Source organism: Arvicanthis niloticus, chromosome 14 (genome assembly GCF_011762505.2).
Source record: "Arvicanthis niloticus isolate mArvNil1 chromosome 14, mArvNil1.pat.X, whole genome shotgun sequence".
Classification (NCBI taxonomy): domain Eukaryota; kingdom Metazoa; phylum Chordata; class Mammalia; order Rodentia; family Muridae; genus Arvicanthis; species Arvicanthis niloticus.
In genome coordinates, this window is record NC_047671.1 from 31587667 (window position 1) to 31606545 (window position 18879).

The 18879-nt window shown below is 41.6% G+C and overlaps 1 protein-coding gene across 1 annotated transcript in view; it reads right to left on the reverse strand.

Moving 5' to 3' along the window:
* The window catches only part of Megf10 (multiple EGF like domains 10), a 156304-nt gene extending 142933 nt beyond the window's left edge, over positions 1-13371 (reverse strand). Inside the window, exon 1 of the mRNA XM_034518166.2 lies at positions 12610-13371. The gene's annotated coding sequence lies outside the window, so the exon portion shown is untranslated. The remainder of the gene's footprint in view (positions 1-12609) is intronic.
* Positions 13372-18879: the final 5508 nt, after the last annotated feature.

The following is an 18879-nucleotide window of genomic DNA, read 5'->3' on the forward strand; positions in this document are numbered from 1 at the left end:
GACATGCCACCTACCTAGGTACACACACCTCCCTGGCCCAGAAAGGTAACCATTAGCAACAGCTTCTTAAGACTTCCATCCTTGTCTCCAATGTATGTTTCTATCCTTATTTATCAATACTTGATCATAAAGACGTCACTGTGTTGGCCACTGCCTGATGCCCTTGCCTGTCCTTGTATCCTACACCCCAACACACACACACACACACACACACACACACACACACACACACATTTCTACAAGCTGGAATTCTTCCTTTATTTTATGGCATAAGGTTCACCTATCTTTCAAAGTTCCATCTCTTCCACAAATCCCTGTCTAGTCACCCAAATTCAGGGATCTGAGGAAGGTTTAGTTTCAGTCTGTCACCTGTTCCTTCATCCTCTCCCATCTTCCTAAGGATACAGCAGTGTCTTTTCATCTTTAACATCCTTCCCAACAAGCAGGAAAGCCTTACCTCATAGCAGATACAAGTGAGCGTGGATTGGTCAATCCATGCAGCTAGGTACATTTTACCCAAAAAAAAGCATCTAGATATTTTATACAGTAAATAAAAAACAAATTAGGAAATTAGAATAAAGTTGATGTAGCCTAAAATTCATCATTTTAACCATGTCACACAAACACCATCATTGTGACTATCTACTTCCAGAGTGTTCTCTCACTCCAACAAGACACCAAATATTTATCAGTCTCGTCTACCAGTCAATTTCCAAGCCCACCAAACCATCAATCTATATTCTGAGAGAATTTGTTTTTCTTGTCCAGATTCTTCATGTAAATGGAATAAAGTACCATGTAGACTGTGTACATACTTCCTCTCGTGTAGCACAATCATCCCTGTTAGAACATGTGCCATGCTTCATTCCTTTTTGTGACTGGATAATATCCCAGGACATATTTACATGGTCTCTCATCCTCAACTGATGGACGTGTGAGTTGTTTCTATCCACCAAAATAATTTGGACTATTTTAAGTAATGCTTCCATGAGTACATACTCACAAGATTTTCTTGAAGTGCCTACCTTAAAATCACCATTACTTAGAAGAGTAAGTTCTGTACTAGGAACTGTACCAGCAGCTTTGTCTAATCCTATAGTCAAGATAATGTTTCTTTTAACAAAATACTATAATTAAACCTATATGCTCATTAGTAAATTTTATCATTTTTATACTTGAGAATATTTTAAAATCTCTTATAGTTTGCATTTATATTAGGGACTACACATTTTAAACTCTGTGCTAATTAGTAGAGTCTGAGCGGTTGACTGCATCACTCATTTGAAGCATTAAGCAGGTCTAATTCCTGGATGGGTTCATTATTCTTCCTTGCTTTCATGTGACCTGCTTTGAATTACGATGAGAGTAGGTCCTGGATGCTTACTGTATGCTTGCCACTACAGAACACGCAACTGAGTTACATGCTATTAGTATGTCACTGTTAATCAACAGATCTCAAAGTGCTTGCCATTTGCTCAGAGTCACAGAGTTTTCGGAATAGAGACTGAATCTCAGACTAGGTTGTCACATTTCATACAGTAAAAGCAAGAAGCAGACCAAGATCCTGAAAATCTTGTGTTTTTATCCCACAACTGTAATCACATGTTTACATAAATCAATATTTAACCTTTAACATAAATGTCCAAAGTGAAGAATACAAAATAGGAACTGGGATCTCTCACAGATAGGATACTCATGTCCAAGCCAATGGCCCAAACTCTCCTTTAGAAAATAATTCACTCTTCTTCTTTTTCCAGTGAGATCTATTATCCCATATTAAAAATACAGAGTTGGGTGTCCCACAGATGCAATGACTCATGCTGGTACAATCTAGATGGCCCTGCACTGATAGATGACAGAAAACAGGAGGACAAACAGCTGTGGGACAGGAAGTGCTAATTGCTGTGCTGCTCTACACCACCCCACCCCTCCCCCAACACTGTGGAGTTTGGCTAAGTCAGGTGAAACAGGTGAGAGGCAAGAGGTGGAAACACACCTATCACTGTGTGCTACTGTGGAAAAACAGTCAGGTGTGTGTGAGTGCATGTGTGTGCATGTGTGGGTGCATGCCTGTGTGTGTGAGTGTGTGTGTGAGTGTGTGTGTGAGTGTGTGTGTGAGTGTGTGTGTGAGTGTGTGTGTGAGTGTGTGTGTGAGTGTGTGTGTGAGTGTGTGTGTGTGTGTGTGTGTGTGTGTGTTGGAAGTATTCCAATATCAGAATTTAGGACAACAGTCATCTAATGAGTCAAAAAAAAATACCCATGATCCACATGGTTTTTTCTTGCTTTTATTATGGCAGATTACTATGAATTGGAAGAAGGTAAAGATAAGCTAGCCTACTGTTTAGCTGTCTTGAGTTTAGACCCTAAAGAATGGTATTCTGCTAACATGTTGACTTCTCAGTACTGGATTTACTGCCAAGACAAACATAATACCTAGCTAAGCCCTTTGATTTGTACCTTGCCTCTTCCTGGTATTAGTGGGGGGAGGGTACCCCTACACATTAAAGTTCTATCTTTCCGGCAGAGTGAGGTCCACATGATGAGGCAGTGGAGCTCCTAGAGTTTACCTCTTCCTGTGATTGCTGGAATCTAATTCCATAGTAAACATGGGGCTTTGGTATTTTAACTTTTCACCTCGTATAGCAAAGTACATCGAAGGGCAGAGGGGTAAACACATCAAAACGTAACTGCTCAAGGATTTCCGGCAAGCTGAATACAGCCATATCAGCAGCATCTGATTGAACCCAAGCCCTCTGTGGATAGCTCATAAATTCTGATAGAAAACTAAGTCCCACAAGCATCCTGTGCCTGAGAGAGTGTAAGATTTAAATGTGCCACTTGGGGACATGGACAACATCAAAAGGAATCCCTAAGGTAACGAACAACTAAAAGAGAAGACCACACATGAGAAACAACAATGAAGAGACAACCGCAACTCCTCCGTTGTTTTCAGCCAACACTTCACTTTATGTGACTTCAACAGTACAGTAGTCCCCCCTCTGAGTCCCGTGGAGAAAGCCTCTCTCTCTACCTCATACAAACAGAGCCAACGAACCGGCCTAATGACAATGAATTGAATATTAATTAACTAATAAAGCTAGATTTTAACATGATCATTTAGCTCTGTGAAGCTCCCCCTTCACTGTTTCCTGCTTTGAAGGCATACATATTATTGGCAACACCAAAGCCCCATTGACTAAAGGATAAACAAACTACAGGAGAGATGAGAGTGGAAAGCTAATGAAAATGAAGATATTTGCCTCTCCACAATCCACTTGTCTCTTCTTCTTTAATGGATTTGCAAAGATAATCTATAATCAAGGTCCCAAAACCGACTTAATTAGGAGCTCTAAGTGACCTGAAGTGAGTCATATATTGCCCTCTTCTGAGTACCATCCTACTTAAGGCAGATGCTGCCAGCCTCCAAACCTCTTATCTCAGAGGAGAAGGATTCCTACTGGCCGGGGCACCAGCTGCCTGAACACTTAATACAAATGTGTTCTCTCGAACCCATTACACCCAGCAAGGCTTTCCTCCTCTGCTTCCCTCAGGTCAATATTCTCTATCTAATTGAAAAGAAAAATTAAGAAAGACTCACAAAGAATAGCTACCCACAAATATGCACAGGAACTAGGGACAGAGTGTCCTTTTGAAAGAAACCCAGAGGCAAACTCTGAATGAATGACATACTTTTTCCTGTAAAGGGAGTAATCAGGCTAAAAGAACAATTCTGTTGGAAAGTCTGCGACCTTTGCAGAGGATGTGACCTTGAATTTGAATCTTCCTCTGATTCAAAGAATGTGTCCAGTTGTTGATCTCACAATTAGATCTTTACAGAAGTTTGTAACTCTTTCCATCAAGAACAGGGATCCTGCAGGGGAGTTGTGAGTAAGGGATGGTATCTACACAGCATCATAACTTCCCAAATACATCAGTAACTTTCAGGTGGATTTAATTATATTTTGAATTCAAAAAGTAACTCTCAAATATGCAAGATCTCTGTTCAAATCCATACGGGATTTATTAACACTTAAGATATAATTAATGACCATTTCCCAAGAAATCTTCCTCTGAGACATCAGGCCATAATCCAGGGAGGTTTTCAGAACTGACACTTAGGTGTTGTTGGTGGTGGTTGATTAACAACCTCAGGCTGGCCTGGAACCCACCATGGAACTGAAGATGCCCTTAAAGTCTTGATCCTCCTGACTCTGCCTCCTGAGTGCTGAGATTAGGGTTAGGGTTAGGGTTAGGGTTAGGGTTAGGGTTAGGGTTAGGGTTCGGGCTAGGGTTAGGGTTAGGGGATACAGGCATGTGTCTCCATGCCCAGTTTAGGTGCTAACAAGGATTGTTCCCAGGACTTTGTTTGTGATAGGCAAGCCTTCTACCAACCCCTAACCCAACATCAACCTCTGTTCTGATGAACTTGAAGAAAGAAGCTGAGAAATATGTCTTTACCTATCATAGAGGGAGATCTTTTAGGCTTTTACAGTAAATAATACAATTCTATAATCAGATAAGTCAATGTGACAATGGTAAAAAATAAAAATAAAAAATAAAAATCCTTCTTGGTCAAAGACATACTGGAGTTCCAACCTCTTCATGTTTTCCCTGAGGTGTGTCTGCAGCTTCAAACAGTAGATGAATGAGTCTTCCCCAGAATTATATTGCCTTCTAAAACCCTACCTCCAACACATTGCTGCAAGTAGTTTATCTGTGGAAGGCCTTGACCTCCTTTCTTTGTCTGTCTGATTTAAGTGTGTCTGCTTCCTTGGGGCTACCAAGCTCAATGGGACAGCCAGGCAGAGCCAAGTGGAAGGAACATCAGCCAACCTCCAAACAATGGGTGCCTTTCTCTGCTTGTCACATGAGCAGTGTTGTATTGCAGCTATTGTTCCTCCAACTAGGGTGGAAAGGAACAGCTTCACACAGACTAGCTGTTTTCCATGCCCACTCCGGCCATCACCAAAATTAAAAATCATAAGAAAAAAAACTAAATGTGCTATTTGAATGGGGCACCATGACCCCAAACAAAAATTCTAGTGCATCATCCTAGACCATCTGCATCATCCTGCCTTGCCGAGAAGGCACATTCCCAGGCCCAACACAAGCATTTTCATCTTCACTGATGGCATTTGTGCATCTGTTTAAGGGATGAAGTAGAGGCAAGAAAGTCACTGACTGGGTCTGACACTGAGTGCTGTGCCAGGGTTATAAATCTTAGTCTAGAAAGCAAAAGGTGCAAAGGTGAGGGCACCAAAGGATATGGGAAAAGAGACAGGTGTGCTTAAAGAACAATAATGGTTCTCCAGAGGGCAACAGGAGTGTTATTGAAAGAGGCAGAGCAGGAAGAGAAGAAAAAGGGAGGGTCTTAGAGCATCCCACAGAGACTGAGAACATCAGAGACCAACAGACCAGGACAGCTTCAGATGGCAGAAGGAACCAAAGAAAAGCACTGTCACAGTCACCAATAACAGTGCAGGCAAACAAGCATGTTGGGCTTGGATGTAGCTCAATGGCAGAAGTGACCGTTTAGCATAACACATACATTGGGCTTGCTCTCCAGTTACACACATACACACACACACACACACACACACACACACACACAAATTTAAAGATTTTTTTTTAGTTTGCATATGGGTTTGTGTGTCTGCTTGCTGGAAATGTATCTCATCATCCTCTCAAAAAAATGTACAAAGATTACATTTAGTATTTTGTTTTAAATAGTAAAGTATGAACTCCCTCCATAATCCCAAACTTTAAAAGTCAACTATTCAGAGGCTTTTACTATGTATAGTGACATTTATGCTAGGTAAGTAGCTTCAGGCTGGGACAGCTGACACCATCATGTGGTAAAACAATCTTGAAACAGGTCAAGAGTAAATCTAAACTCCACCCCTGATGACTCTAGAAAGCCCGAGCCCTGGCCATCCCTTCCTGTGAACTCCCTCTGCGGTGAAAAGGCTCAAGTTTTCCAGTCATGCTTTCTCATGAATGGAGAAGGATCTCTAAACCAAATTTTATTTGAGTCTCAATAGGGTGCCCACATCTGGTCTCTATAACAAAATAATAGCAGTAACATGTGAAGGATTCCTTTACAACTCAGATAGTGATGTGAGAGACAGACAGAAACCAGTCCTGTGATTCCATAAATAGCTGTCATAAAAAATAATTCTCAACTCCTTTGAAATGGTTCCTCAATGCTCCTACTGCCATGTGTTGGCTGGGATCGCCCTGCCTGAGGTGTCCTGCCCACATAAATCCTCACTTAGCAGGACGTTCCCCATCTGCACACCCAGCCCTCTTCCTGGCATGAACCTGAAGCCACTCTCAGACCTGCCTATCAAACCCTGACTACACCAAGCTCTACCTGGCTGGCTAGATAGACAGACAGACAGACAGACAGACAGACAGAGTGTGTGAGTGTGTGTGTGTGTGTGTGTGTGTGTGTGTGTGTGTGTGTGTGTGTAGAGAGAGAGAGAGAGAGAGAGAGAGAGAGAGAAAGTATATAATGCATATATATAGTATGTATATATTGTATACATAGTGTGTGTATATATAGTGTATATATAGTGTATATATGTGAACATTTAATCTAGATTTTTTTTAAGGAATAAAACTTAAACCATTTAATTGTAAAAGCCAAAGGTCATGTGTTGTCATCAATTCCTTCCAAAATAAAGTGCTTTTTAAAATCCAAATATAGTGGTGCTGACCTGGACCCCAGCGCTAGGAAGGCTGAGGCGGGAAGACCACTCAGATTTTGTCTAGTCTGGACTACATACTTAAACCAAGTCTCAGAACAAAACAAAACAAACTTTTTTTAAAAAAAGAAATACACCTTTCAAGCTTGTCAATGGGGAGGAGTACTTAAATTTTTTTTTTCCATTTTGGCTAAAGGATTTGTTTCCTAAATTTGAGACCAAGATGTTATAGTTCTATTTTATTCCATGAATAAAATGACTAGAATTGATGAATTTTGCTTTTATATGTCTATCAACAAAATTTTTTAAGGCTGAAGGTATAGAGCTTAGTGGAAAGATGTGTGCTTAGCACGCCCAATACCAGGAGTTCAATTTCCAGGATCTCTAAAGCATCTGTTTGTCTGAGACAAGATCTCATTATTTAGCCCTGGCTGCCTTGGAATTCACTATATAAACCAGGATAAACTCAAACTCGTAGAGATCTGACTTTCTCAGTTTCCAGAGTGATGAGGTTAAAGGTGTGTGCCACCACACCCAGCTCCAAGACCTTTTTCAAAGATTTATTTTTATTCATTTTAACTCTGGGGTGTGTGAGGATAAGTGCTGGTGACTGCACCCCAACATGGGTTCCAGGAACCAAATCAGGTCCAGAATGTGCTCTTTATAGCTGAACTGTCTGTCCAGCTCCCAATATATATTTTGAAAACTAACTGAAGGATGGGAATGTATCACGATTGGTAGAGTGCTTGTCTTCACACAAGAGGTTTTGAGTTTTTCTACCAGCGCTGTATAAACCAGTCATGGCGGAACATGCCTGCAATCCCAGCACTTGGAAGGTAGAGGCAGAAGAATCAGAAGTTCAAAGTTGTCTTTGGCTACACAATGTGTTTGCAGTTAGTCTGAGCTACATGAAAGACCCTGTCTCAAAATAACAAAACAACAACAAAATAAAACCTAAGTATTTAGAAGATTTGTTAAAGACAAATACAAATACAAGATGCCATCTGCAGCTGTATTTTAGAGCTAGCCATATTTGCACAGTTCATCTGGGTTGGACATAATATTAATAACACGGTACTTGGTCACCCCCACAATGAGGCCTCCTTTCTCCAAAGATCTGATGGTTTTAACAGATGCTAATATCCTGTACATGCACCTAGCAAGACAAGGCGTTCCACATTGAAATTCTATTTCCCTTGTCTTACAAGTGGAATCGAGGAGGGAGGAGGGCATATGATTTATTGCTCTCTGAGTAGGAAATTGAGGTGGTTAGAATGCTTTACATAGTTTCTTTATCTGGGAGAATAAATCATTAAAAATGAAATAGGAGAGAAATCAATAGGCATTAATAGTGTTAACTACAGGATGTAATGTTACAGCCATACTTCCAGACTGGCTCAGGGCATGGCATTTATCATCAAAGAACAGACTCATGGCCACTGGCAGTTGTGCAGATGAAGTTCAATCAAATAAAACACCAGTGATGTGAATACTGCATTTCATTCATAGCATGAACAATCCTTTAAGCTGCGTAAATTAGCCCTTTACAAATATATATATACAAAAGCTCATATTCATCTTCACTGTTCAATATGGATAGGAGATGAACAGAAACTTTGGATTTCAGATTAGGAGAACGGACAAAAACATAATTGAGGCAATTCAGATGCACAGGCAAAACATGAGGTTGGTGTGTGATAAGGCATGGAAAAAAAACATCATTTGGGGGAAAGAATCTTAAAAGATGAATCAACAGGACTCAATGAGTCTTGCATCAATTCTTAAAATAAATTCTCAAAGTAAATCTTGGGTCCACATCCTTGCAAACTGGGGAGCACAGCAGCACATTCTGGAGCCGGGTTCGAAGCCCTACAGCCTCAGGTTCCTGTGCTCACTCACGGATGCCGCCATCTCCCGCCAGAGAAGGGACTGTCCCCATGTCTGTTTTACAAATTGCTGTGAGCCTATAGCTCAGCTTTGCTGTGACAGCATTTGCTCGTTTGCATAATTCATTCTCAGAGAAAAAAATGAGTGGAGACAGGAAAAATAAAAAGTCTACTGGCAATTATAAGTATTTTTTCTCATTAAATTTAATGTGAGACAAAGGCGGAAGTTATTATGGACACTAAAAATGGCAAAGCTTTCAACAGAATCAGATGATAACTGAATGGACCATGGCTAATGTTCAGTGACTCGAGGAAGAAATAACCAAAGCAAAGGATGTTTAAGAAAGGAAAGTTAAGAAAGGGGAGCACACTATATGCTGTGTCTAGACAACAAAGTAGAAGTTGAGGTACTTTGGCCTTCTGCGGCCACTGTCCTCATATCACACAGCTCTGCCCCATGTTGAGACCTGTTTCAGGACTGTGTCCATGTAGGAAACTAAGAAAAACAGTACTGATCCAGTTACCACACACATGCCTAAGTGCCTAATGCACTGAAAAGCATAGAGCAGTGTTTGATGTTTTTATTGATATTGGCATCTCTACTTCAACACCAAGACACTGTTATTCACAAGCAAAAGCATCCAAAAGCATAACTGTCTGTCTCTGTCATGTGTAGCACCTACTGTGGTGTTGAACGTGTGGTGTGAATTCAGTGTTGTGTGGTGTTCTGTAAGCTCTTGAGGACAGCCTAGAGTGTCTTCTTTCCTGCCACTCTCAACTTCATAGGTTATGTCTAGGTAAGTAGTAAACTCTGTACTGACTTCTCCGCCACTCTTAATAGACACACTCATAATAGATACTGTTCATTCCTTCATTCTTTTCCCACATTTTGGGGAGCATTTATTATATAGCTTTTATATTCCAGCCATTTGAGTAAGGTCTTTAGACAAAAAATGATGAATGAATCAACCTGCTGGGGATATCATTCCGATAACAACACTGTAAACTAAAGCTGTCCACAGAGCAGGATGGCAACTCACATGACACCCACTGCCTATGAGAGAAACAGAAAATTCAGAGAGAACATCTGATTTGAGCTTTATCTTCAAAGATAAATGGATAGCAGGCAGCTGCTTACACAGAAAAGAAGGCCACAGGCATTCCCAACAGAAAGGGCCATCTACAGCTAGGCCATGGAAAGGAAAGGGTGCTGTGGATTTGGGGACATAATGAGATCTACAGGGATTGGAGGGCTGGGAATCAGGGACGCAGAGAACAACAAAGGAGATTGTACAAAGGTGGTCACATGCAGGACAGCACCAAGGCTGATTGACTGACTGGACTTGTGGGATCCAGTATCCCTTCAACCATCACTTGGGGAACTATTTTCAACAAGCCCCTGGGAGATGCTGATGGTACCTAGTGATCTGCCAAGATCACTAGGCAAGGGGATCCCATGATCAGATTTGTATTTTGGAAATGTCTCATCAGACTGAAGAGAAGGTGCTGAAGACACACGCGCTGCTGTGAAATGGGCAGGAGACTCGTTTGGCATCTGGACCAATTGTGGGACTTTGCGGATGAGATCAACTTCACCCAAGACTTTCTGCCTCTGAGTCAAGAAGGGGCCAAGGTTTACACATGAATGAACCATAAGAAACTGTTATTTGTTTAGGTAAACAATGATCAAGTTTTGGTAATTTCTCATGGTAAAAAAAATATCTAATTAAAAAAAAATATTTCCTCCTTGCTTCTGATGTACACGCAAAGTCTGAAAGCAGCTGATAAGCAGGCTTAGTGCATTTCCATTTTTACCTATCATTAGTTGGCCTGCAAAGAAGGAAGTTCCATAATTTATGCACCCCAAACAAGTTCTAAAAAACCAGAAAATGGACCAAACACACTCACCAGAGAACTAAGGCCACTAATGGAAAGACTTAGAACCAGGAGGCACACCGAAGCTCTTTCCCTACCCCACGCCCCCACCACTGGTGTCAAAAGAGAGAAGCAGCTTGTCTAAGGTCCAACTTTATTGAAATCCTCAGTGCTCTGTGCTTGTGTGTATCTTTAATCGGGTGTTGAGATTTGTAGCTAAAGTATTTGGGATTTGCTTTATAGAGGGCTCTGGCCACATGAGGAAAATGCCGGCATACTTAAACTGAGGCAGGGCAGAGACGGTCAGTCATAAAGCAAGGACACAGACTCATCTTGCAAGTAAAACCGAAAAAATTAGTTACGAAACCCTCTAAAGTGTAAGAGAGCCTTCATAAAGGTACGATAAAGAAACTATGCCAACACAAAAGATTTCTAAAAAGTGTAGGGGTTGTCACTCCCCACAGCCTTTGGCATCCAATCATGAACCCTTCTCAGATCTCAGCTCCCACCTTCCTTACCACTGAAAGTGCCCCACAGAAAACACTGCAAAGAGCATATGTGAGCCAACTGAGCAAACCTTCCTGTCCTAAAGGTGAGCTTCATAGTCCTTCTCAGTTAAAGTATCAACTAACGTTTGCTGATAGCTGACCATGGATAATCAAAGCAACACAACCATGAATGGGGCTCGATAATAAGACAATAAGATAACAACAACAACAACAGCTAAGCGCTCCTCTGTGTGGGGGCTTCTTAGGGCTTCCCAAGCATTAAATCCTTTAGTTCCAGAGTAAGCAGGATTATTTCATGCTGATTTTATAAACATACATCCAGGTGTGAAGCCACACTAAACCGCACAACTGCAAAGTATCAGAGTGGTGTGCTGAGCCCAGAACACCAGACCCTGAGAGTTTACCAAAGGAATTCCTTGGCCTTGTAAACAAAACAAAAGCACAGTGCAAATTGACTCTTTGGAGCATGCCAGTCAGACTGGTGGGGTTTCTGGGTAATGTCATGTGGCCTGATCTTTTCACCCATAAGGACTGAAGGGTTTTTTTTTTTTTTTTTTTTTTTTTTTTTTTTTTTTTTTAATTTGAGAATACTGTATACAAAATAAGACCTGGCATAAAGGATCAAGAATGTCATTCTCTGCCTTGGCACAGCATGGCTATTATTGGCCAAAAGCAGAAATAATGCCTCATTCAGGCCAATAAAATCCCAGGCTTTCATTGTTCCTTTAAAAATGTAGGGGTTCCTGTGAGGTTATGTGTGAAAGAAGCTGCAAGCTTGGTCCCCCGTGTTTCTTTTATTCAGTAGGGCCATTCAGGAAAATACTTCCAGAAGAAGAAGAAGAAGAAAAAAAAGATAGAGACAAAATGTTTTCCCAAATCGGATGTTAAAAAGTCCTAGCATGAAGAGATTTAAAAGAAAAAGACCGGCAAGTGTACACTTTCCTTAAATAAGTTAATGCAGCTTTAAGAGCTGTTCCTTTCAGCATTACCCAAGGAACCTAGCATTCTGACAAGGACCCTATGGTTTGTGAACCTGCCTGTAACCCCTGCCCCACCCCCGCACCCCTAAAGGCTGGAAGAGAGGCATCTCCTGCTAGCAAACACAAACTGAGTATCAAGGACTAAAGAAAGAAAAGTTTAGGAAACTAGTCAAGACCCCAGAGTAGTACTAGACAGACCTCAGAGAAAGGCCAGGCCGAAGCTGTATGATGCCCTCCACCCCCCAAACTCCCTGCGCCCACCAATGTCACAATCAACGTGGAACAAACGCAGGCAAAGCAACACGGAGGCAGAAAATAAACAAAACCACCCATAACTGGGAGATCTTCCCTGGCATTCCCTGCACAGTCCCAGATAACAAAACCAAACACAAACAATGACAAATCCCTCGGGTAGCAGATAAACCACCAGGACAACACATCTTTGTACCACTTCTATGGGACCAATGTATCCTGGTTAAGGGGAACCATTCTCTCTGGCCCCAAAGTGCCCCCCTGCGCGCGCGCGCGCACACACACACACACACACACACACAAACACACACACACACACACACACACACACACACACACACACACACACACACGCCACCAAGGACAAGGGCTTCCAGAGTTGAGTTTGCTTAACTCTTACCCGGTCCTGAAATGCTGTGATTGGCAGCACAACCTGTTTTCCCCTTGTCTTCACCCACTCCAGCCGAGATTTAAAATCTGTTCCCAACAGCGGCTGCTGGTTTCCAAGCAGAGTCCCAGGAGAAAGCACAGTTTGCGGGTCTTGTTTAAGCTCTGGAGATGGGGACGCTGGGGAGCAGGCCCGTCCCGGAGCCCCAGTTTCGCACAGGGACCAAGTCCCGCTGCAAACTTGAACAAGCTCTTCCCTGTCTGGCCGGAGATGCTGGAGGAAGAAGGCGGTAACCCGAGCCCCGCTGGGATGCGAGCAGTTGCCGCTGCTGCAGCTGCTGCCTCCGGACAGTGGCCGGTGGGGGGAGGTTTGGGGAGGGGGAGCGACGTCGCTCGCTCTCGGTCCCTCCAAACCTGCAAGCTCCTTCCTGCCCAGACTCCTGGGACCCCCGTCAGTGACTGAGTCAAGAAGTTGGCAAACTTGGAGTCACCACGGGGCTTGAAATAGTGATCGCGGAGTGCTGTGCCCCACAGTGCCAGTGCTAATCCCTCCTCAAAGTATCCCAGGAGAAGAGTCTAGGCCCTCTACAAGGATTTGGGGGACAGGGCCAGCGTCCGCCAAGCGGACAGGACAGCGCGTCTCCAGAGTGAGGGAGCGCAAAAGTGAGAAGGAGACACGATGGGGACCAGGCCAGGCCACCAGGAACCGAGCGGCAGCTAAGTGACTGGGAAAGTGGGGAGGGAAGAGGGAGGCGATTGGAGGGTGACCCGCCAGCCTTGTGGGGCGGGCACGGGGACAGCTCCCCCGTCGCCGAACTCCCCGCGGGTCGCTGCCTGGCAGCCCGAGGTGATTTCTTGGGGAATAGCTCCCTCTGCCGACTGCCTAGGACACCCGGGAGACACGGGGATGGACCTGAGCACACCGTCCTCCTTCCTCCGCCCACTTTGCCTCTCCAGACTGAGCAATTCCATTGCATCCCAACAACTGGAGAAGATATAAAACTTTCTAGTACTCAGACAGTGGTTTCTTAATTCTACTCACTTCCAAACAAACACGAAAGCAGGCAAGGGTGATAGTTTCAACACCGGATAGCCAGACGATCCTCTCTTCCAGGCTTCTTTTCCTCACATGAAGGAAACTCTTTCTAGAAAATCCTCCAGGTTTACAACTGTGTTAAATTATCGTGGCAGATAATCTGGACCCTAAATTACGTTGAGTGAATTCATAGTGAAACAAAGGGACACTCTTATTTCTTGAAGCAAAGTGAACATGTTTGAACCACACCTGCCCTCATTGTCTTTGCTCTTCCCTGGTATCACTGGAGAGGACAATCTTTTGTGAGCTGACTGGTTGCTTTATCTGTCCATCTGTCCGTCTGGCTGGCTGGCTGGCTGGCTGGCTAGTTAACTAGGTAGCACCCTCACTTATCTCTGGGATACCGCCTTTGTCAGAAGCACTACATATAGTCCTGGTGGGAAGGTCATTCAGGACCTGACCTGGGCTAGGACCCACAGACCCTCCTTGCCTGGAATCTGAACTCTGAAGGACAAGGACAGAGAGGGAGGCCTCAAAGCAATTGATGGATGTGGCAGTTTTCTGCAGCTCTCAGATGAATACCAGTTCAGAGTGTGTATTCCCCAAAGTTTGCCAAAAAAAAAAAAAAAAAAAAAAAAACCTTCTATTCCACTTTCCTTTCAACATTTTTCAGTTTAAATGAGGCTTCACCATATTGTGCCATGTTCTGCTGTGCAGTTTGGTGTATTTTGAACAATAAAAACACCTGGATAACCACTAACAACTGAGACAATAATTCTACCTCACCACAAAGGTAAATCTCCAAACTGATTCCCATTTTGTCCAGTGGGGTCTTTTTAAATGTTTTATTGTATTTTTTATGTCTCTTGTTGGAGTTGAGAGGTTTTGGTATAAAGCTCAGAGACAACCTGTCGAAGTCACATCTCTCCTTCCACCATTGTGTGTCCAGAGAGTCAAACTCAGGCCATCAAGTTTGGCAGCAAGCATCTTTACATCCTGAACCATCTTGCCAGCCCCTCTGAATTAGATCTGTGGCTACATGTGTCTTTTTGAGCATGGCATATGCATGACATCATGTAGCTCATTAACTTTGTCACCTAAACCCAGGCTGTGTTCCTTTTTAAAAAATTATTATTATTGTTGAGTTGTGTCCAGTTGTATAGACAATATCACAAATGGTTTCCCCATTTAGTGAATGTTGATGGAGACATCAAGCTTAAGTAAAATAAACCTTTAAACTTTATTCCCTTTTGTTGCAAACTTTGTTAACCCTTCTTTTTGTTTGTTTGGGTTTATATTTTCCACGTGAACTCTAGAGTTAGCTTGTCACTATTTTAAAACCTTGCTTTTACAACTGAGAGTGCCTTAAACATATTGAACATTTTTTTTTCTCTTCTGTCAGTTTGCTCATTGGTCAATTTAAGGAGAATTGATATATGGACAACATTAAATCCTCCAACCTACAAACTTCTATAGCTTCATTAATTTATGTATTCTTTAATTTCTCGCATAAAAATTTTATAGTTTTCATCATGGAAATTTTGCATATATTTTAAAGTGTGTTTGTAAGTAATTTAGTGATTTGTGATGCTGTTGCAAATGAAAATATTTTAGAGTTTTAATTTCTAATTGTTTATTGCTAGTATAGAGAAATAGCTGATGGGAATAGCTTTGTGTCATAAAATTTGATTAATTTTTATTAATTGTAGTAGTCTTTGGTTTTTTATTTTTATTTTGAATTTTTTATTTTATTTTGGATTTTCTACATACAAATAAATTCAGATTTTCTTCTTTTATTTCTTACTTATTATACTGGGTAGGATGCCCAGGGCACCACTGAATAAAATCAGTCAGAGTTGCTAGGTCAGGACCTCTACATACCTTAGGTCATGTTTTAGTTGCTTTTCAACTGCTGGTAAAACAAACAAACAAACAAACACCATGACCAAGGCAACCTATAAAAGAAAGAATGAAATCAAGGGCTTCCTTAGTTTCAGAGGCTGAGCCAATGACCATAATGGTAGGAAGCTTGGCAGCTGGCAGGCATGAAGCCATGGTGATGGAGAAGTAGGTGAAAGCTTACATCTGATCCACATAGGAGGCAGAAGGGGTGGGGGGCTGGTGCCATCTTTAAAACCTCAAAGTCTAAAGTCCATCCCAGTGACACAAACCCTCTCCACCAAGGCCACACATACTCACCAAGGTCACACCTCCTAATCCTTTCCAAATAGTTCTACCAACTAGGGACCAAATATTCAAATATGGGAGCCTGTAAGAGTCCTTCTCATTCAGGTTAAACACAGTCTCTTATTGCTAAGTACAGTGTTTTAACCTTCACGAATACCTGCTGTAAGGTGAGGAAGTTCCCTTCTGTCCTGAATTCACTAACAGTTCTTCCTTTGTTTGCCATGAATGATTTCTAAGCTGTGACAAATACTTTTCTGTGTCAATTAAAATTATTACACAATCTTTTTCCAACTAGTTGACAGAATTAACTGTTTAATCTTTAGTTCCACTATCATTTTCCTGAAAGCCTGTCTGGTCAATGTAAGTTGTACTTTTTATATATTGCTGGTTTTGTTTAAAGATTTATTTATTTATTTATTTACTTACTTACTTACTTACTTATTTACTTAAGCTTGAGTACACTTGTAGCTGTCTTCAGACACACCAGAAAAGGGCATCAGATCCCAATACAGATGGTTGTGAGCCATCATGTACTTGCTGGGAATTGAACTCAGGACCTCTAGAAGAGCAATCAGTGTTCTTAACCTGCTGAGCCATCTCTCCAGCCTCGATCTTTTATTGATGTTCTTGTTCTTTAATATTTGCTAAAATTTTGTTGAAAATTATTATCTATATTCAGCATAAAGCTGAATAATGTTCTGTGTTTTTATTCTTTGTACACACTGTTTTAAAAGTTCATTTAAAAAACTCTATTAGAAAGACTAGCCCTTAGTTTCTCTAATTTTTTTCTATTGCTTACATATTTTTCCCTCCTTTATCTTTAACTGCTCTCTTTCTTAGTAACCTCACACTATAGCTTAGGCTGGCCTGACACTGGGTAGCCCCAGACTGGCCTCAGACTCTTGGTGATCTCCTTGCTTCAGACTATAAGCAACTACGAAATGCTAAGGTCAGGAAACATAGTCTTCCCCAGGGATAAGCCCCAAATTGGTTATCCAATACAAACTGGTCATCCTTGAAATTATATATACACAAGTAACATTAAACATACTGGGAAGGTTATATTTATATATTTTTGCATATATATGTATCTATACAGTTGTGTGTGTGTGTACATATATATCAGTTAAAGAAACAGAGATCATGAATTGGAGAAGAGCAAGGAGAAGACATGGAAGTTGTTAGAGGGAGAAAAAGGAAAGCAGAAAATGATATAATTATAATTTCAAAAAATCAATTACAAATTAAAAATAGGAAAGATAATTGGAGAGTGTATATTTAGAAACATAGCATGAGATTAAAGTGGTTTTGCCTGATAGGGCCCTATCCATGGAAAGAGGTATATGCATCATTATTTCTATTTTACAGATAGAAAACTAAAGGCTCGGAGAGCAACTGACTTGGCCCTGATCACAGAGCTGGTGCCTGATAGAAACACAGTGGACCCCAGGCCTGGCTTTCAAACCTACTCATCTCTAATCTCCGCCATGGCTCTCCAAAGTTCACCCATGTGCCACCTTTAAACAATCTTCCCCAGGAGCATTTTCAACCCACTTTGTAGAGCCTGAGTGTTCTTGGAGTCTTTACTCAGGAAACTTAGAAGCTCTTAGGTAAACACAGATTGAGTCTTCTCCCCAAACCCAAACTCAGGCAGTATTAGGAATGGTTGTAACCTTAATGGAGAGAATCGGTAACGTGGAGTGCTTGGCCCACGAGGGTCCTCTTAGCCACTTCCTGTTAGCCTTTCTTCTGCTCTAGATGTTCTGCTCATTCTCTTCTTAAAGACAGTGCTCATCATTTTGTTTGTTTTTAAGACATTTCTTTTTAAAGGTATTGGGAGAGATGAGAAAAGATAAGACAGTACATGAGAATCACATCTATCATTGTGGAGCCTGGTTCTATGAATTAGGGGAGTTTCCTGTCCCCATCATGGTAGTGTGACTCCACAGTGGTGACTGAATTCTGGTATTCTTACAAAGAAGGATGATAGGACCCCACCTAACTGTAGCTATCTCCTCTAGCTCAGTGCTTTAAAAAAAATAATAATGCGCTCCATGGCAAGAAGTACATTTATCATCATAACCAAATGTGCAACTCCACATCTATATAATTAGAACCAATTTCATGAAACAATACTTACTCCATCATAATGTTCTGTGATATTTCTCTCCACCACTGATTCTTGAATTTTAATATGCTTGTTAATCAACTAGCATCTTTGTGGAATATGTGATTCCAATTCTGTATCTGGGGAGGGGGCCTGCATTTATCAAACTCCTAGATGGATGCATCGGTTCCTAGAACAGCATACTAAGTAGCAAAGTCCCAGTTTATTTCAAAACTCTCTTACTTTGGTGAGTTTTGAGTGTATCTGGACTGGCTGCTGTGTGTGATGCCATGTTTCAGGTATCTCTGGATAGACAGCATGCCTGTCTGGAATATTCTTGCAAAGGCGGACTTCTATGTAGCAGCAGCATAGTTGGCGATAGTTAAGAAATGGGTTTTGTTTCCCATAAACCAAGACCATAAAATGGCAGAGAGTTGGAGAAGGGACCTTCTTCATACTGATGTTTTTGTTCACAGTGTTTGACATAACAAATCTATTACAATTTCGACCAAAGAAACCTATGTATTCTGCATAATGAGATCACTCTTGCGAAAAGCATATAGAAGATGGTTGCTGGTGTCTGCAACAGTGACATGTGTAACAGGAAATAAAGCAAACAAACAATTCCTGTCCTGTCATCTCCCTTAGTCTGCAATCTGAATGCTTCCTGTGACAGCCAGGGTTCTTGTTTCTCAGTAACAGAGGCCAGCTCTGTCTGACTGAATGAAAACAAAACCAAGGGAGATAACTGAAGGATTCCAGAAGAGAAGGTAGCTGTGTGACAAAGTTTGAAAATGAGCAAGGCCTTCTCTAGAGGACTAGAAAGAACCCATCAAAGCCATGGTCTCAGAACAGAGATGGTCTGTGCCTGCTGACATTAATGAACTTGAACCATTTCTTTCCTTAGTCCTCACTTCAAGCTTTCAAGATCAAAGTCACAGGAGAGACAATTT